The sequence below is a fragment of the Suricata suricatta genome, chromosome 17 (genome assembly GCF_006229205.1).
Source record: "Suricata suricatta isolate VVHF042 chromosome 17, meerkat_22Aug2017_6uvM2_HiC, whole genome shotgun sequence".
NCBI classification, from domain to species: Eukaryota; Metazoa; Chordata; class Mammalia; order Carnivora; family Herpestidae; genus Suricata; species Suricata suricatta.
In genome coordinates this window covers 24,544,433-24,565,070 of record NC_043716.1, presented here as the reverse complement: position 1 = coordinate 24,565,070, position 20,638 = coordinate 24,544,433, and the positions used below count along the sequence as shown (strand labels likewise).

General features: G+C 49.0%; 1 protein-coding gene and 1 long non-coding RNA gene across 3 annotated transcripts in view; one reads left to right on the top strand and one right to left on the bottom strand.

Annotated features, from left to right (window-relative positions):
- BCAS3 (BCAS3 microtubule associated cell migration factor) overlaps positions 1 to 20,638 on the bottom strand; it is a 594,659-nt gene that overhangs the window by 33,569 nt on the left and 540,452 nt on the right. The window lies entirely within an intron of this gene.
- On the top strand, positions 15,563 to 19,181 carry LOC115281443. 2 transcript variants are annotated; one of them, XR_003904313.1, is made up of 3 exons: positions 15,563 to 15,749; positions 16,680 to 16,767; positions 18,836 to 19,181. It is a non-coding gene; the product is annotated as an uncharacterized LOC115281443 (long non-coding RNA). The 2 variants fall into 2 exon arrangements; XR_003904314.1 differs by lacking the exon at positions 15,563 to 15,749 and adding an exon at positions 16,396 to 16,428.

Sequence of the window (20,638 nt, the reverse complement as noted above, 5' to 3'; positions counted from 1 at the left end):
GGAAGAGAAGGATCATTTTGTAGCTAGACTGCAATGAAACTATTCCCTGCAGGACGTGTGCCCTGCTCCTGAGGGTAGAGAGAAAATGTTGACGCGGCGCTCTGTCACAGGACTCCTATGGCAAGGCTCAGATACACTGCAAGACAAACTATATCCTCGGAAACCTAGCATCTCCTTGAATGGAAAACCTTCATGGAACTGTCTCTCTCAAGACAAGTAAGCACACAAACTGTGTTTTCTAGAACGGTCCGGCTCCCAAATAATTAGTTCTATGATCAGATCAGAGAGCAGGAAGGCAAAGGAACTAACATGTATCACCTATTTTGTGCTAGGCATTGCCACTTTATAGACATTACCTCACTGAAATGATCCCAACAGGTCTGTGAGGTTGGTGCCAACATTCCCATTTTACAGATCAAGAAACCACGGCAGAGAAAAGTAAAATTTTGCTTAAGACAATGTCAAGAGTGTGGTTAAGATTTGGGTTCTAGGTCCAAAGCCCGTGATTTCCCCACCAAAATTCAGGCTGAATTTCAATTCTGAAAATGTGGCTGCAGTACTAATAAGGGGGTTTTCAGTTTGTCTTCTTATTCTAGGATTCTTAAGTGGTTTTTGCAGTTAGGCAGTAGTGGGGGTGGGAGGGGGGCAGGACAAACAACCGAACCAAAATCCTGTGTTTGTCTCAACAGGGATTTCAATGCTCCATAAACAAGCCAAATTTGAGGCTCTCAGCTGAGGAGAACTTTGAAGTCTGGAACCTGGGGCTAAGAAGTCTCCTGTTTTCGTTAATTAAAGAAGATGTTTCAAAATCATCAGATTGATCACGACTGGATTTCAGATGTGGAACTCAATATACACACAGACATGCGTGGCTTGTCCTTCTGGGTTATTTTTGATCCTCCCTGAGGATCTGCATTTCCTCAGATGAGACCTCTCTGCTTCCTGGGCTGGCTGAGATGTCTGGAGACCCAACGTTGCAGGCCTGGGTCCCTGCCGGCCTCAGGAATGTCACAGGCCAGGGAGAGAAGGGTGGGCAAAGTGGCTCCAACTGTCAATCGCTGCTCTAAGCCCCCAAGGCAGTAGCTGTGGGAAAGAAGGCAGGAAGTCACCCTGTGCTTAAAGAGAGTCCCGGATGTGCCAGCAGGTCTTGGAGCTGACTGGTTTGGTGCCATGCCAAGCTTTGGTCTTGTTATTTTAGTAGTCACCTAACCATGTGGGCTTTGAAATGGTGCTCCCAGCTGGGCAAGAGGCGTTTCCATTTGTAGTGTGTGGTCAGCCTTCTGCTTCTCTCTGTCATCAAAAGCCATCAGCTCTCACTCCAGGGGCAAACGGAACCAGATTTTCAGCTGCAGGGGTCTTAGGATGAAGATTTGTGCCTGGCCTGCCATTCTCACACGGGCTATGTTATCTAACAGGATCCCTACTTTCCAGGCCCTTACAACAAAGCTGTTCGGCAAAGACGTGGCCTCAGGGCCCAAGAAGAGCGAGATGAGAAACAGCACCGTCTGGACAATGGGGGACACCCACTGGAGCTGGGACGGTTGGGGACGGTTTCCATCAGTCGTGGCGGTCTGATGTGGGTGGAAGACATTCCACAGCAAGGGGGATGTCCGAGTGCAAACAGGAAGGCAGGGATGTTCCTCATGTAGAGGCAGTCAGTAGAGTCCACGGGGGCAGAGGGTCCCTCGTGAAGAGTAATACCTCATGTGGTTTCTCAGAATCGGTGCATATTTTCACATAATTATTTCCTTTTGATTGTGGGATCATAGCAATTTGTACCATAGGCAGGATGGACACTGTTGATTCCATTTTACAGATGAGGATACTGAGGCTCCTGCTGGTAAATGACTTGCCTCAGTCACCTTAGTCTCTTTTCTTTTTATTCCAGTAGTTGACTGTCACCTTAGTTCCTCGCCTCACAGGGGAGTTGCAGAACCATCTGTGAAGGTCCTCCGTGAACAAAGGGACATGACAGAAATACAATCATGGTGGCCTGAGGCAGGTGCCAACACCAGATCACAGAGTCATTTACTTTGCTGAAAACCTAACTAGTGTTTGCTTAGGCTCCTTGTCCTACAGACACTTCCTTGACTTTCGGCCTTGTTTTCCGGTCTAGCAGCCCATAGGGGTGTGGATGGAGGTGGGGGTTCAGTGTGGTATCACTTAAATTTATCACACAAGGTGTGTCCATAGCTTGTTCCACACCTGAAACAGTGGGGGTGCCTGGGAATTGTCATTTCCTGCCTTGACATGTCCAAGTGTTTGTTCAGCCATGGCTGGTCACACTGACTCCTCAGCCCAGGCACAGAAACGAGAGAGGATGTAGGGAAAGATTGAGAAGCCGCAGGAACACAGAGGGGGAGCAATGAGGTGTAGAAATCTTAACAAGACAATAATCCCTTACACTGCACCTTTGCTTTACCCTTTACAAAGTGCTTTCACTCCCTTAATCCTCACAACACCCCTGGAGAGGAAGCAAGGCAACTATTGCTAGTCCTGGCTTCCCAGTCGAGGAAGTGCGTGCAGGGGGTTAAGGGAGGGGTGGAGAGGAGTTTGGAGAGCCCTGTCCTGTTAAGTGCGCCCCTGGCCAGCACAGCAGCATCACCTGGAGGCCTGTGGTCAAAGCAGCCCTGGCCCCAGGAAGCAAGCGCACTTGTAAGTCACAGCCCCGGGGCTGCGTGTAACCAAGGCTGGAGACGGCTGCTGACCCAGCACTCCGACCACCCTGTCCTGGTTCTTCAGAGTGTATCTGGTTCTTCTTCTTCTTTTAATATTTATTTACTTATTTTTGAGAAAGAGAGAGGGGCAGAGAGAGAGGGAGACAAAGAATTCCAAACAGACTCTGCACTCAGAGTTCAGTGACTGAGGCGGGGCTCAAACTCACGAGCGCTGAGGTCATACCCTGAGCTGAAATCAAGAGCAGGAGCTTAACCACTGCGTCACCCAGGTGCCCAGAGTATACCTGGTTTACCTACTCATTTAAAGACCGGGAGATGGAGACCCAGGGAGAGGATGGACGCGGCCTGCGGCAGAAGCAGGAGCAGGGAGAACCTTGGTCTTGCAAATCAGTGGCGGGTCCACTAATCCAGCTGACTTTCAACTGCCATGGGCCTTGCCTTTCCTCCTCCCTCTACAAATTCAGCTCTCCAACTGCTCTCCGCTGCCAGCCCCTTGGCCTCTCCCCTCAGCTCCAGCCTTGTGTAAGTGTTAACACAAGTCCTAGGGCCTAGGGTTAACACTCCATTAAAGCCAACAGGGAGGGAAGCTGAGACCTGCCACTGTGGAGGGGCCCAGGGGGAGCGCGGGGCACCCAGGGGCTCCTGGCATAGCTGGCAAGGGTTGGCCAGCGCTCAGCCGCCCCTCCCCCACAGGGCCTTTCCCCTTGTGGCCTTAGTGCCTTTAGGAGAGGGCAGGGAACCCCCTGCTTACCTGTGGAGGAGATACTGCACAGGCCTTATAAAATGCCCACTTCATTAGGAAGTGTGAAAAATGCCCAAATAAACTGTGTTAAGCTGGTTATGATTTCCCCTCCACTAACTGGTCTCCCTGGGTGCCAAGTTTGGCGCCTGTGGGTAAAGCGATTCCTAGGCCTTGGCGGGAGCCTGAGGCCAGGATTCCCCCTCCCTTCCCCTCCCTTCTAGTCCACTGAGGCCAATCAGGATGTTATTCATTTCCCTAGCTGGGAAGCAAGTTCAAAAGGGCCAGCAGAGCTCCTCTGCCCTGTCCCAGTGTGAGAATTGCCAATCTTTCCCATGAGGAGGAAGCCACATACTTGGTTTCCTAGAATGAATGCGTGTGTGTGTGTGTGTGTGTGTGTGTGTGTGTGTGTGTGTGTGTGTCTGCGCATGCGCAGAAACCTAGCTTTTTATCTCTGGACCTATGGTTCATAATAGATCCAGAGGAAGATCGGAGTCATCCATAAGGAGAGAGGTGAGAAAAGCCAAGGCGCCAAGAGGCCCTTGGAGGGGCCTGGAAACCTCCTGTTACTCTCTCAGGCAGACGCAGACCTGTCATCCAACCTTGAGTTAGGGCTAACAGCTGAACAAAGGAATTTCTCATTGTGCTTCGTTTGAGTGTTAGAAATGCCTTTAGGGTTGAAAAGCTACTAGAAGAGCCTTCTCACAAGCCTCAGACTGTTAAAAAAAAATAAAAGAAGGAAATAAATAAGAACCAAGTATATTTGTTGTAGAAACAACTACCAAATAGCTAAATGAACTTTCAAATTCACCCAAATTCTCCTGGGCAAGTCAGTAACCCTTTCTGGGCCTCCCTTGAAAATAGCGAGGCCCGGAATAAGAGCTCTATGATCTTCAAATGTAGGAAACGACTCTCCTGCTCTCATGATCCAAAATGGATGGTGGCACCCGGTTTACGGGGTGAGCCATCCCTCCTCCTCCTCCCCCTGTCCAGCAGCAGCTGCCTGTACTCCGAAATCTCTTTTCTTCATTTAGTACCTTCTTTATCTTATTTTAAAAACCACTGTGAGATGGGGTATGGACCAGGTCTCTTGGACAGACGAGGTGGTTGTAAGGTCGCTGAGCTCTCTGCTGGTAGAAAGAGCATGTGCTTAAGAGTGAAAAACTGAGAGCTAGTTCTGATGCCGGGTGACCTTGTGCAAATCACTTCCTGGCACCTGGGTCTCTGCACTGTAAAAGAGGAATAATAATGCTAGTTATTATGATGACTAGCTATTCACAATCCTCAAAATTATGCTATGATTCAAATGGCAATGTATGTGACACGGCCTTCATGACTATGATGTGCAACTGGTATGTATTGATTTGACCCTTTGAAGCCAGATGGCTCTATTTTGGTGTTCTCACTACTTCCCTCCAGATCCTTTGAGACTTAAGGGTAATGTCTAAGCTGTTTGGCTTCTGGAGGTGGGGAATGTACACTCAGCATACTCCTCCAACCTAAAATGAGAATATGAAGTTACCAATCATGTCTTCATTGGAGCGTTAATACTGCGCGAGACACTTAACGGCTCTCCTCCAGGGGCAAATGGACCTCACCCTGAAATTATTATTCTGATGTCCCAGAGATATCCAAGAACTAAGAGCCTGCAGCACAGATCTTGCCACATAATAGATGCCTAATAAATGTTTACTGAATGAATGAAGGAAGGAACAAACCTTCATTATATTTTAATCTGAAGTGTGTTATCCAGGGCCTGGAGAACTCATGAAAGCATTTCCATCCACCTTCCTCCAGGCAGCACTCCCCTTAAATCTCTCATCCTAAAACAACTCCAAAAAGAGGAGGTCTCTACGCTCCTAAGAGCCATACTTCTTAGTATTCTACTCAGCAGGTACCTCTCCTGCAATATTAAAGCAAGTATAATTAATATCTCTATTTATCCTGGAAAGATGTTTAGGAAAGACTATTTGTCCTGAGTATTCATTAATAGCAATGTTTGAATTTCACAGATTTGCAATTTCACATGAGGGGCACAGACCCGCCGAACCATTTCTATGTCTAATGAAATACCCTCAGTAGAGAAAAAGCCTTTCTTCACAACACATGATCCTGGGAGTAGTTGTATTAAATGTACTTCATGAACCTCACTGTGAGGGCCAGTGGGCAGAGTCAAGTCTCAAACATATAAACAAGCAGAGCCAGCTCTTGCCTTGGCAAGAACCTAAGAATGTCTTCTTTGTCTACAAATGGTGCCTCTTCCAAACTTCTTTAATAGCTTTTCAACATATGGTGGGTTTTTTTTTTTTTAAATGCTGGAACACGTTCAGGCCCATTATTCCACAAAACGGAGTGGGCGATCAGACGGTCTACACCATAGGGCAGTGAGGGTGCTCCAGTTTAAATGCTTTCAGAGAAGCAGTTCTGGACCAATTATCTGTCTAAATGCAGGATTTCCATTGGATTCCCGAAAACTCAAGACAGTTGCTCAGAATTTCTCCTTTAGATTAGTGGGGTAGCACTTCTGTCTCCACACATCTGAGGAATGCCATAGAAACAGTGGCTCAAATTACGGAGATTCTCCAGAACCTGAGGTGGAATCGGGCTGCGTGTAGGGTGGGAGAGTGGGCTGTGATCTGTGTCACTGGAAAGCGCTCCAGTGCTCCCAGGTCATTACTGAACAGCGTCAGGTCTAAAGCATCATTCCCAGATTTTCCTAGTGGGAAGAATCACCCGGTGTGCTTACTGAATGAACAGATTCTCAGGTCCTTCTCTAAGATAATCCAATGCAGTGTTTCTGGGATGGGGTCTGATTCTTAGCTGGGAATTTGGGGAACCACTGCTCTAGAGCAACAGGTCCCCAAATCCAGCCTTATAGCAAAAGCATGTGACTGCCCTCCCTCAATCCTGGTGGCTCAGCCATAACCATATGGTCCCCTGTGGCAACCCAGATGCTTCGATGAAAAGCCGACTGTACTTGCAAATTGCCAACTACTCCCCATCCTTCCTTAGCTTTCTTTGGTTCTCCTTCTCCCTCTCTGACCACACCCAAGTCTCTCCCAAAGCCTAACTTTGCTCCTTCTGCTCTAAGGTTCTACTTTCAACCCTCTTCTCTTCTTCCTCTGTACGTTTTGCCTGAGTGAGCTCATCCGCTCTCAACAGTTACAACTACCATGGACACGCTGCGTTCCGTAACAGCACATCTGACTCAGTTCTCTCCTGGCCTCCAAATACATGTATGTCACACCAAATATACTCCATAGGCATCTTCAACTCAGTATGTCCAAAACAAATTCATTGTCTTCTCTCAAACCTCTTCCTTCTCTATTCCCTAAGTGACTGGCAGCACTGTCTTCTCAGTGGCCCAGCCAGACTCCCCGCTTTCCTCAAGCCCACTGATCAGGAAGTCCTATGGATTTTACTTCCTACTTCTCCAATCTGTCTCCTACTCCACAGCCACCGAGCTTAGGCCCTCATCAGTTCCCGTTGGGATTATTCCAACAATCTTTACTGTCCCTGGTCCTCCTGTCCCTTAATATAGCTTCCCTTAATTCTTCTTAGTGCCACCAGAGTGACCTTTTCTACAACGCAAATCTGAACATTTGACTCATCTACCCTCAGGATAAAGCCCAGTCTTCTTAGTCCCACCACCTCTCATCTGGTCCTGGCCAGCTCCCCAGACCCTCTGCACACCATGCCCCACCTTGAATTTTGTCCCTGTGCCTCTGAATCTGCCTCTCCCTCTGCTTGGAATATCTTTCTTGCCTAGCTAAGTCCTATTCATCCTTGAAGACCTAGACGGGCTGGGAAGGTTAACCACTCTCCTTGCTCTGACTTAGGTCTTCCAGCAGGCCCCCACAGCACCCTGGCTTACTTTCCTCATTGCACTCTGATGTAGGCAATTCAACAACAGACACTTATTGGGTGTCTACTACGGTCCAGGCACTGTGCTGGGTGCCAGAAATTTTGGTAAAGGGGACAGACTGCAAAAAGGAACAGTAAATATTTTTTGGTCTACCCTCTCACTCGACTGTAAGTTCCTGGAGGGCAGCATCTGCTGCTGCTTTTTTTCTTTTTTCTCTTTCTAGATCTCTGTATTCTAAGTGCATAGGACATTGCCTCGGTTCTTGTCACTTAGCAGGAAAGAAAGAAGGGAAAGAAGAAAGTGAGGTGGTCTAACCTGAAGATTAAGAGAGCTGGGATTCTAGTACTCAAATATTTGAAGTGCAATTTTATGGAAGAAGGAAATGATTTTTTTTCTTTGCAGCCCAATGGGCAAAAGAGGGCACTCACAGAGAAGACAATGAGATGGCGTATTTATTGTGAGGGCCAATGTGAGAAGCAGCACCAAACGACATGACAAGCTGTCTCCTGCAGCCACTTAGAGACCCAACCCATGCTCGAGCTCCTCCATGAAGGCTTCCTAGAGTCCCCGGGCAGGCACTGGCCCCTCCGTTACCTCCCCAGAGAACCCGTGCAACCTCTGACGGGGTGCGCGTGTGACTGTGGTGGCCTGTCATCTTCATCTACTCATTCCTTCCTGGTGACACTTGTTCACAGTCCACCCCAGGGTTCAGGCTCACAGGCCCAATCACACCCTCAACAACTCCCCTGTCACTGCTCTCCTGGTCTACCTGCCTCCCACCTGCTTGTCTACACTCATCCAAGATGATCCAGCCAGCCACCCAGTTCCTCTGCAACCACTCCTGGGCTGCTGGGCCGTGCTGGCGAAAACCTCATACATGAGTCCACGGCCCCACATTTGTTCTTGGTCAGTTCCCTCCTGTATTTCCTCCTCTTCTCAAACTCCCTAAACCTGTCACAACTCTCTCCCTCATTCTCATTAGATGACCTGCCAACTAACTGCCTTTGGGATTTCCTTTTTAGTTCTTTCTTTTAAAGATTCAGAAGTCCGTGCATCTTAAAAGCGACCGGTATAGGAGTGACAAGCACAAACCACAGCCCCTGAAGAATCAGCCAGCCAGCCAGTCAGGCATACTGGAAGCAGACTCCTCTGGTAAGAGAAAGCAGGCAAGGGGCTGTCGGCTGGGAACAGGGGGAACCCTCTTCCCGCCTTTAGTTTCCCACTGAAACTAAACTTCTGGAGGGTTTTTGATTTTGCCCTTGTCACTTCTATTCTTCGTCAGATAGCTGGCGCTGTGTGAGGCTGAGTGGCATCCTAAGGTGGAAGAAAAAAATGATTCTAGCAGGCGAGCGAGCTCCTGCCCCAGGTGGGTGGTTTATAATCCAGATTACCCTACACTGCCTCTAAACAAGAAGGGACGGAGCAGCCAGCATTCCTGTGAGCGGGGCACCATGCACATGCATGCATATGTGGGTCTATTTCAGAGTCATCCTGGGAGTCCGAAAATACGTGTCCAAACTGGCCGAAAGGTGCTAGAGTGATGCCTCAACTCCCTGCCATGGTTGCCAAGCCTCTTGATGACCTGACCCCTGCTCACTCACCCAGGCTCACCTCTCCCTGCCCCTGCCCTGTGTCCTTTGCATTAAACATAAGAAACCTCTCTCTGTTCCTCCAGTGGACTGTGCTCCCTTTCGCCTCCGGCCTCTATATCTTCATCTTGCCCTTCCCCCGATGGCAGCCTAAACAGAACTTCTGGGGCGCCTTCCCTGACTCTCCCCTAGATTAGGCCACGTGCCCTTGCTATGTGCTCCAACAGCACGGCCTCCTGAACCTACCCCGTCGCAGTGCACTCCATGAGTATTGCTGGTGTATTTGCCTCCTCTTCTAGAAGAGAAGCCCCACAAAGGCAGAATATCATCTGTCTTGCTCTCTATGGTATCCTCAAAACTTAGGACCCATCTTCTCTAGTATCTCTATACTGATCCCAGAAAATCAAGGGTTTTAGATGCAGACAGAACACCAATATCAGCGCACAGATGGAAGTCCTGGTGAGGATGAAGCCAGGCCCCCGACGGAACCAGTCCCAACAAGAAGATTCAGAGTCAACTACTGCAAGTTTCACGATGCAATGGCCCCAAATGTCAGCACAAGGTCCATGAAGAGGCCCACATCTCTGATAAAGTAGAAGCAAGTGGTAGGAGGTGGTTCTTGAAGACCAAGGGGACTTAATGACAAAGAATGATGCAGGCAGGAGAACTCAGGCTCCTGTACGTAACAAGGGCTCACGTGTTCCAGCTCCTCATGGGCTCCAGTGAGACTCTCAGGCTCAGTTTCAGTGTTTTGTGCTGCTCTGGCCTGCACCTTTGGCCTGCTGTCCAGGCTCCTGGCCCTAGTCTCCTACTCTCTGATCTTATTATGGACAGTCACCTCTCTCAGCCCACCCAGGACCTTCTTGCCAACCAGATGTCCTCTGGCCAACCATACCCAAGCCTGCATTCAGCCAGGCCCTCAGTCCCAAGGCAGGCATCTAACAAAGCACTAGGCTTTGCTGCAGGAAGAGAAATTGGGGGTGGTGGTAGCAGGTCGGGAAACAGAGAGGGTTTCCCATGGAGGCTGCAGGGCTGAACTGAGTAAAAACATTGCCACTGATTTGCTTGGCTCCTTTGAGGCAAAATGCCCAACTGGCACTGTTTTCAGAATTAAGCTGCTTTTGACTTAGGCTGAGGATAATCACAAGTTCCTGGAGGACAGTATTAAGAAGGGAACTGTCAGGAGAGATACTTGATCACTCTCAGATCTGGTAGAGGAGTGGCAGTGGGATGTTAGGTATCTGGCCATCCAGTTGTTTGGCACAAACTTCTGCATACACTTCTTCGACCAGTACTTCTCAGCCAGGGCTACACATCAGAATCAACTGGGGAGGGGGTTCCAAATATATAGAGGTACAGGTCTCATCCCATATCATAATCAGAATTTCTGGGGCCTAAGATTGGGGAATGGGCGTCTGCATTCCCAGGTAACTCAGACGCGCTCCTGGTTGCTGTAAGCCGTGACCAGATCTCTGTTCCCATCTAGGTCAGTGTGTCTGCCTTGGCTGAGAGGGCTGACGGAGGCATTTGGTGCACACCCTCCATGAACCCACCCACCTCAGTGGTCTGGCAAGCTGGGAGACTAGGATGAGGAGGCTAAGAAGAGGTGCTTTCTTGGAGCATGCAGGAATATTCTGACCTTCCGTTAAGAGGAAACCTCTTCATACAGTGTGTGGAGAGAAACCCACAACCATCTGCTGCACTTATTGCTCTAGGGCAGTGCTCATCTCGGGATGCTCTATACTGTCACAGGTGATCAACATGCCCTTGCTGAGGGAATGAGCAGCTGAGCACACCTTCGCTGGGCGCAGGCTCTCTGCCTGTGAGTGGCCCAAGGGAGATGGAGGGATGGGGACCCAGCAGTTGGGAGACTCCTACACTGCTGTATTGCCCACTCACTGAGCCTGAGAATCAAGGATACGCTCTTTTTTTAGTGTTTATTTTTATTTTTGAGATGGGGGGAGGGAGAGGGAGGTAGAGAGAGAGAGAGACAGACAGGCAGACAGACAGACAGGGGAGGGGCAAAGAGAGAGAGAGGCAGAGACACAGAATTTGAAGCAGGCTCCAGGCTCTGAGCTGTCAGCACAGAGCTCAGTGTGGGGCTTGAACTCACAACCGTGAGATCATGGCCTAAGCCAAAGTTGGATGCTTAACCGACTGAGCCATCCAGGCACCCCAGGAAGGAAATAGTCTTAAGAACCAAGCCCTGAACCACCACGGCTTAAGTACATTTTTAGACAACTTAAATTCCTTAAAACTAAAATGCCATATTATTTCCATTTAGGAACTGTTATCCAAATTATCCCTGAAAGGAAATGACCACTTCTGTCCCATTCCTGGCTGCTAAGTCGAGGTTATTTTGGATATCTTGAGAACGGTGGATCTGAGAGGGCAGAGAACGGTCCAGCCTGACTTTGGGTGCTGAACCTCATGCTACGGAGGCAGCATCACCACACTTGTGACTTTGGATGAAGTGTGCTTTCATGGGCTCTATGGAAGGGCTGCTGGCCTCCTGGAGGAAGGGAGCATGATGCAGTGGAAAGAGCACTGAACTTGGAGTGAGAAGGCCAGAATCCATTGCCAACTAGCTGAGTCTCTGCACAAATACCTCACCTCTGTAAGCTTCAGTGTTCTCATGCATCAAATGCAGGTAAGATGTCTGCCCTCCCTACTGGAAAGGGTGTTGAGAGACTCAAACAGGGGCGCCCGGGTGGCTCAGTCGGTTAGGCGTCCGGCTTCGGCTGAGGACAGATCTCACATTCGTGGGTTTAAGCCCCGCGTCGGGCTCTGTGCTGACAGCTAGCTCAGAGCCTGGAGCCTGCTTCAGATTCTGTATCTCCCCCTCTCTCTGACCCTCCCCTGTCCCCATTGTCTCTCTCTGTCTCTCAAAAATAAATAAAGAAAATTTAAAAAATTTAAAAAAAAGAAAGACTCAAATAAAATAGGAAGTGTATATATACTTCCTCTTGAAGGTGTTGCATTTTGAAAATACCTCAGGGTTTCTTCTGAGGACCTTGCCAGCTCAGGAGTCTTCCCCTGTGGCTGATTTCTCTCCTCCATTCCTTCTTGTTCCTCACTGATACAGATGCTCTTCTTTTTTTCATAAAACCTACAGCTTTGACTTTGGTGGCATCAGACTATGCTGCCTCTGGCCCCTCCTTGTCCAGCACCCCGCCCCCCATCACGCCCCTTACAGTAACCTTCAAGAGTTTAGCTCCCGATTTCTGTCCTAAGTCACACAGGTGATCCTTCCAACCACCTGGCCTCTCAGTTCTGGGACCTCCTGACTATTAGTGCTCACTCGCTTTGCCCCTGCCACTCACTACCATGGCCATTCCTTTGCTATAGTGAACAACTGCAAACACGGCCACAGTGTCCATTACCAAACCATCTCCGCACCTCCTGCCTTTCTAGTACCACAACTCCAACAAGCCTCCCCCCACATCAGGGTCTCTAATCCACTGATCCTGCCCGCCTCGGGCCCCTCTCCTCCCACCACATGCAGTGTTACACTCAATCTCTTACCTACACCCTTAACTTCTGTACCCCTCTGTCCTTTTGCTCTACTCACCTGGTAAAATCAAAACCCTGTTAGTCTCCCCCCTCGCCGTCCCCACGCAGTTACTTGCAGCTGGGAGAAAAACACACCGCGCTAACCAGACTTACTTTAAATTTATGATCACTAACTGCAAATGGGCTTTTAATGCTGCCTTCTGATCACATTTCCTCAGTCCATTTGCTCTCTCGCTCTCCTGGCCAGTGACTTCCCATACCTTCTCCACCATTCCCGTGTTCAGCTGAGGACTTTAATTACTACTTCATAAAGAAAGCTGAAGCAATCAGAAGGAGATTTAAAGTCCCAGCGCTGCCCCTACCCACCCACCAGCATCTGAGCACCCTCCCTCCCCCGACCAAGTCCAGTCCATCCACCATGCACTGGAGCCCATCTCCTCGTGTCACCATTAAGCCAGTATTTCCTCTATTAAAAGAAAGGAAGTCTTGGCCTCACTTCCTGCTGAGCTACTGTCCCATTTCTCTCTTTTCCTTAAAGTTCCTTAAAAGAGATGCCTAGACTTGCTGTCTACAATTTCCCTCCTCTTTGAACCCGATCATGGTGTTGCCTCCACCTCCCCACTAAAACTGCTCTTCCAAAGTTAATGACCTCCATATTACTAAGTCCCATGGCCATTTCTCAGTCATCTGATCCAACCTATCAGCAGATCAAGGTACTTGGCTTCCAGGATGCCACATGCATCTGGTTTCCTCTCATCTTTCTAGCTGCTTTCTAGCTCTTGGGTTCTCTCGCGGACTCTTCCACATCTCCTTAGCCTCTTAAAGGTTGAGACTCCCAAGTTTACAGATAAAGCCTTGGTCTTGCCAAGAAAGGATCAGAGTGTCCAGGGAAGTCTTAGTCTGTGTTCCTTCAGGTCTCTCGTCCCCATCTTCCAGTGAGCCAATGCCTGGGGATCTACTTAATGAACCAAAACCTTTACTTCATTGGCTTTTGAGGTGTAACCCGGGATGAAGAAGTGGATTCTGGAGGTGAGGGTCTAAAACCGACCCAGGGCAAGGGGCAACTGCCAGCTGTGGAACAGGACGCCAACCATCAGCTTCTTCAGGTTCCACGGAACAACCTTCCTAGGAGGCCACATGCTGCCTCTTGAATAGACTGAATAATGAAATTCAAAAGAACATGAGAAAATGGGAGAACTCAATGGCTTTTTGCCACTTTTTTTTTTTAACAAAGATATTAAACTTTGGCTCACTGAGAACAGGTATGAAGAGAGACGTGACTGCCACGAAGGACAAAAACAAGGGTTCATTTAATTTATTTTTCTTTTCTTTTTTGGTAAGGACACCAGACAGGCTTCCCATCTAAGGACTGATAAGGATCTACCATGGGACACTGAAAAAAATAAATAACTTGTCTCAGTGTCACAAGGGAACATGTATTCTTCCTGGGAAATGGGAAAGGCATTAGTCAGGGCGAGGGCAAAAGGATCTGCTCCCACATAGGCTGCTTTTTCCAGATCCAGTAGTGCCAGAATCTGGAACTTTCTTCTGTCAGGCTGGGGGTAGCCTGACTCATAGCTCCAAAAGCGCCTACCTCCACTCCGCAAACAATGCCAGAAAAACATCTGCTACCCCTAACCCTCCGCTTCCCCAAAGAAATGATTAAAAAGTTAAAGAAACACTTCCATATGGAAGAACCCTATCCCAACAGGTCACCACAAAGACACTTCAAACACAATAAAACAGGAAGAGCCAAAAAAAGCAGGGAAATTCACAGAACCCACACAATCTTTTACATGGCGGGGGTAGCCACCCTGGGTAACTTTACACAGTTCAGAACACCATTTGGCAGTTAAGTATGTCCTTAATCTGCTCAATTTGCTTATTATAGTAAAGGTTTAGGAGAATTTGAGAGTGGTGGCCAAAAATACTGCAATAATCTCTATTCCTAAAGTAAACTCACAAAGTGAATTAAGTTCTTTAACTGAAATATTTCAAAGCTGAAGGCCGTCCCCCCTTGATGTAGAGACTGGCCACAGGGAAGCCACGGCTGCTTGAAAGCAGAACCACATCAGTGGACTTAGGGTTATTCATCCAACAAATATTTACTGGATACAAGACCTAGAACAAGTCGGGTCCACAACCAGTCCCCAGGAAACAAAATTAAGCATGACATTTAACCTGCCTTCGAGGTGCTTCCAACACAGAAGGGATACTGTGGTTCTTAAGTTAGAGCTCAGACCCTCCCTAGAAGGAGGCATAGGATACGGGAGCAGGGAGAGGCCACCGAGCGGAGAGTTCGAGCCTTGGAGTCACACGAATCTGGATGCTTCATTCTTAGTTTTGCCATCCACGTGTGACACGGAACAAGGCCGTCACGGAGCCTCGGTTTCCTCAACTGTAAAATGGGGACGGGGCCGTCTTCCTTGTAGATTTGGTATAAGAATGAACAGAAATACACACAGGCGCTCTGCCAACTGTTGATTCTGAGGAGACTTTTTTTCCACCTCTAAAGTCCTGTGAAATGCTGAAAGGCTTCAGCTAAGAACCTTGTGGATATTTCAGGCCACTGGAGAGGGAATGGACAGAAAATGACCTTAAAGGAGGGAGAGCAAACAAGAAAAGGGAAAAAAAATAACACTAACAACAAAAAATCCCACCGGTATTCAGTTTAGGTGGATTAGAAATCGTGGAGGTTTTTTGTTTTTTTTTTTTTGTTTGTTTGTTTTTTTTTTGGAGAGTAACAAAAACAGAGGCAGTTCACACGGAGTTTGGCAAATCAAAGGCCAAGGGCAGCCTGTCGGGAGCATGGCAGGACGAAGGTGGTAGGATTTTCTTGCTCCTGGGGCTGAGGGTGCTGGGCGAGGCTGAGCCTCCCAACCAGGAGGCTGTGAGCTGACTTCTTTGGCTACCTCCCTTGGGCCTTAAATTGCTTCCTGAGGCGAGGGCCCGGCTAATGGTTTATTTACAACAGGAAGAAGCAATTACCTTGGAGAACACGGAGTCATATACCCCACCATTAGCCAGGAACACCACGCTCCCTACCAATAACCTCCAAAGATATATGAACCAGTGACTGCCCCCAGCTGAAGGCACTGCCGCCCTCTCCTCCCTATTTGTGAGGGGATTTTAAACAAAGTATGAGAAAGGGAGCCTGAGTCGAGCTGTGAGTGGGGAAAGTGTAGAGTTATTTTTGGTTCTGCTGCTGCCTTTTCTGTGTGCTGCGGAGTCTTTTTTTGGTGACCTCTGTCCTCTATGGGCAGAGACATGACATATTCATGCCCCATAAGATGCCTTCCCCAAAAGGATGCTGCCGGTAGCACTAAAACAACACCACCACAACAGATAGAGAAAACTCCTTGTGGGTGAGTTAAATGGCAAGAGTACAAAGGACTCAGGCTGGATGTGGGGGGAAGCCAGACTTGGTTCACACGCCGTGCGCCTCCAAACTGGGAAGCCAGATTATCCATTAGGGAAAAACTGGCAAGGCTGCTGCCAGGGAAGCCGGGTTGGGGGTGGGCATAGGTGGGTAAGGTTGAGAGAAAGACCCACAGAGAATGGGGAGGAAAGCCGGAAGCTGTCTGTGGGAGGAGACTGACAAAGACAATGGGAGAGAAGCCGAAGGAAATGCAGGCTGTCTCTTCTGATATTTAATATCCAAGAACTAAAGGCAGAAGAGGTGCAAAAAGCTTAATAGTATTTGTAGTTCAAATTAAAGTGTTCAAAGCCCCGTTATAGAGCAGGGTAATGTATGCAATGACATCTGGGACTGTAATCAGCAAAGCACTTTCAAGAGCTGCCAAAGCAAACAGCCAAATAACAAATCCACTTTACAGATCATCAATCTGGTCCTGGACTTGCCAAGGTAAATAGTACGAGGCTGAAGTTTGCTTTGCAAACCAGGGAGCTGGGAGTCGAGGAAGGCCTGAGCCAGGGCAGCACCGCTGGGACAGGGTCTCTGGCGCTTCGCGCGCATCGGCGAAGCTGACAGGCCCTGCATCTGGGCAGAGCACAGACTGGAGCCTGCAGGGCGGGCTCTCTGAGGTGGGAGTCGGGGGAGCCCTCCGGGGTGGGGTCTGAGGACAGCTGTCAGTCCGGTCCACTGCCACGGCTGCCAGTGACCTTTCGGGTGCCCACTTGCCACCCAGTCTCCGGACTCTGTCCAGACTGGAGTTTGTGGGCTTCTGGGAAGACAAAACAGCCCAAAGTTGCTTTTTCTTCCCTTCTTCCAGGTACTGGGAAGGGCCATAAATTCCCAAGGCAATTATTTGTTTAATGACGGTTTTCCCTCACAGACTGGGTGGACGGCTTCCTGACTGCTGGGGTTTCTCACCGTGGTGTCCCCAGGGCCCACTGCAGTGTCCAGTCCACAGGCGGCCCCCAGTAAGTATCTGGTAGCTGAGAGGGCAATGAATGAGAAGTACCAAGTACTGAGCACCTAGTATGTGCAGGGGTACTCATCTAGGTATACTGTTTAATCCTTAACAAGAGCTCTATGAAGCATTATTACTACTTGCGCACCTCCCTACCCCCCATTTTCCAGGCGAAGACATTGAGGCCAGAAGGCTAACAGTCATTTAATTCGACTCCTGTCGCTGTGTCAGTATTAATGAATTGGCAAAAATAACTGCTGGTAGGGAGCGACACGGCTGCTCAGACAATCCCTACACCTTGCATCTTTGCATTTCTCACATGGTGGGATTCAGAGAAGCAATTCGAGTATCTGTCAAATGACTGGCGAAGGATAACAGAGTCTTCTCTGCTTGTTTCTTACTGTGTTAAGGGTGTGGGACAAAAATAGCTGTTTGGGGCAAGAGGGTTGAAGAAGAGGTACTTCCAAAAAGTCAGGTGCCGCGACTTAGGGCATATCGTAAACCAGCTCTGGACAGCAGGACTCAGCGTGCCAGGCCAGAAGGGAATGTGCCCCTCTCCACCTCTGGGAGGAATTTGCTGTTCCCAATTGACAGAGCACACACAGGCCTAAGGATTTTAAGGACTAAAACGGGGCCTCCCAAAGGGACGTTTGCTTCTGTCAACCTGGTGAGAAAAAGAAATGGTCTGAAAATGATGCCCATCTACAAGAGGGCAGCAGTGTTTGGGCCATCACAGCTTTATTCTTTTATCATCCTTTTTTTTTTTTAGTTAATTAGTTTATTTATTTGTAATCTCTACACCCAATGTGGGGCTTGAACTCATGACCCCAAGATCAAGAGTCACATGCTCTACTGACGGAGCCAGCCAGGCACTGCTAGAGCTCTATTCTTGACTGAGTTCTTGCACTGGAGGCAGGTTCTGGTTCTTTCTACCAGACACCAACTTCTGCTCAGAAAGCCCAGAGTGCAGCCGTGGTTTTAGCCTCAGGTGCTGGGCCATGTCCCACAGATGGGTCAGGTGTTTACTGGGCACTAATTAATACTACTTGCTGTTATGAGTTGTCCCTGTGACACTTATTTTTCCAAAAATTAAAATTCACTATTCTTTGTGGCACCTTTGCTCTCTATGATGTATGTATAAGGCATTGGCTCGATGCTTGAATACCTTCTGCATTATCCTTACAATGAAACTCTGTATGGGAGGCTTTATCATCCCATTTTATAGATAAGAAAACTGAGGCTCATAGACGTTACATCACTTGCCCCAAATCATCCAGCTCACCCCTGTCTGCCACATACTTTTCTATCACTTCTAGAGAATGATCCCCACATTCTCTTTCCCTCAACAGCCTTCAAGGCAGATACTCTGACAGGAGCTGGGAAGTACTTTGTTGATGCTCCTACGGTACCACGATCATCTGTTTATACATCTGCTGCTCTGCTAGATTATGAACATCCAGGGTGGGTGGCGGGGGCAGAGAGATTGTGTCTGATTACCTTTCTGAATCTCTAGGGCTTGGGGTCCTATAATTTGAATCTCGGGGATCCATCAAATTATATGTTGAATGAATATAAATGAATGACTCAATGAATGCATACATGCATTCTGACCTCATTTCTCAGTCAGGGAGATAAAGGACCAGAAAGGTTAGGAAGTTAATAAAGCTGTACAGCTAGTCTAGTGGGGAAAAGGGGGGCTCTTGCGCTCAGGGGGAAGATGGCTGGCACAGCTGCATGGGATGCTCAGGACTGGCCAGGAGCGGGGGCGGCAGGGGGTTGGCCAAGAGGAAGCTATGCTACTGGTGATGATGAGGCAGAGCCCACCTGTCTTACAAAATGCCTCCATTTTGTCCTGGGCCTGGCTTGAGGTCAGGGACAACTATTGCATGATGGGAACTGGCGCCCTCTGAAGATTACAGGTGGAGATTTGTAGCTGGACACAAACGCTTCTCAAGATGGAGCTTTTCCGAGAGCGGCAGCCATTACAGAGGTGGCTGTTGGAGTCTGAGGGGCTGGCTGCTGCCTGTGCAGTAACTGTACTTGTTTCCCAAAGAGATTTCCTTCTTGTGCTCACACAGGCTGCCCCCTGATCCATACACCAACCGAGGTCCACAGACAGGTGTGAGGTGGCACCAGGGAGACAGGAAGAGCCGGAAGGGCACCCTCATGGAGTCTACGGGAAAGGGCTTGAAGAGACGCGAGGCTGCGGAGACAGAAGCCTGTGGAGTGCAGTGTGTCAGAAAGAGCACTGAACTTGGAGTCAGGCAGCCAGGATACAGTCCCAGCTCACTCTCTGCCTCTTATTTGCAACACGCCTTCTCTGAGCCTTGAGGAGAATAATTCCTACTTCACGAGGTGGTTGTTGGGGTTGATGAAAGTTATGAATTTGAAACAGCTTTGTAGAATTATAACATACTACTCATATGAGGTGTCTTTTTCTTCGGTCAGGTTGTTCCCCCTCCTTTCAATCTGTAGCCATAAACCCGATCAATCAGTCTATTTGCTCTCATAAACATGGTGAGCAAGAGCTCCAGCCTGCCGGGAAAGGAAGCTTATCTCTGGCACAGTGAAGGGAGAGGTGAGGATGATGGTAGTCAGAGCAAGAAGTTCAAGGCCTAGAGCACTCCTTACCTGAGAACCACATGCTGCTTGGCTTAGGCCCACTGTCCTAGTGAGACTCTGCTCCAAGTGGGTCACCAGGCAGCAGTTGTTCAAAGAATGCCTTCTCATGCCTCACTAAAGCCCAGTGAGAGGCCCATGTGGGTGCCGCTCCACAGAGCCTAAAGGCCTAAAGGAGACCATGCTCTTCAGAGCGAGCCAACCAGTGGTCTCGCTCCAGAGCCCGGCGGGCTGGGCAGCAACTCTCCGAACTTGTCTGAGGCAGCCTCACCCTACTCATGGGAGGTCGGGATGCACATGCCAAACCAGACACACATATGGAGAAGATTAGTCCAACATGCAAAAGAAACAGACCAGCATAGGAGGATACACGGAAAAGGCTGGTTTGGTACAAACCAAAAAAAGCACACCACCCAAACCCATCATGGGTTCAATTATGGGCAGATAAAGCTCTTGTCAGCACCAGCGATGAGCTGAGGGCTCAGAAGGGTAGTCACGTTGGGCCAATAAGTACAAGCCGTACACCTGCTGGGCGTTGAGAACACACCGAGGAGCCCACAGCGGATGGCAGTGACAGAAGTGCAACTGAAATGTGTTCTTTGTTCATGGTTTTCTTGACAAGAAATTCCCCTTTCACTTTCCCTAACTCCTAGGAGTGGGAGGTAAAAAGGGTCATATCATTTGGAACTTTTCTTTCTGCCAAGGTGGGCAGTAAGTGTATTCTAGAAAAAAGGAGCGGGGGGCATCTGGCTGCTTTCCAACCCTCCCTCACACCTAAGGAAGTTTCAGAAGCTCTCGTTCTCATACCCTGTCCGAAACTGAGTCAGAGAACAGGATGTCCTGGAGTCAAACAAGCCAATGGGGCTTGCCACACTCCCACGGCGGTGTCTGAACAAGCACTGCACATAAAGTCGGTGCCCACAGTTAACCTGCTGTGCACTGACCATCCCTTCCTGAGAGTTCCTCAGGCAGTTCGGCCCCACTCTCTGCCTGTCCCGGCCCCGCCTCTGCACCGGCACACCTGGCTGTCAGCCACCTCCTCACACACCCGCACACCTCTACGTCATTTTCCACGTCTATTTGTAAATGTCTCCTGAACTCTGTGGTCCCGCTGCCTCTCCAAGTACATTTTGGGATGCCTAAAGGGAGGGAGGGTGTCTATTCCATCCTTTTCTCACCCTTTTCCCTGTCCTTCTCTGAGGAAATGCCTCGCCCAAACATCTCTTCTGTGGGGACCCACAGATACAACTCTATGGATGTGG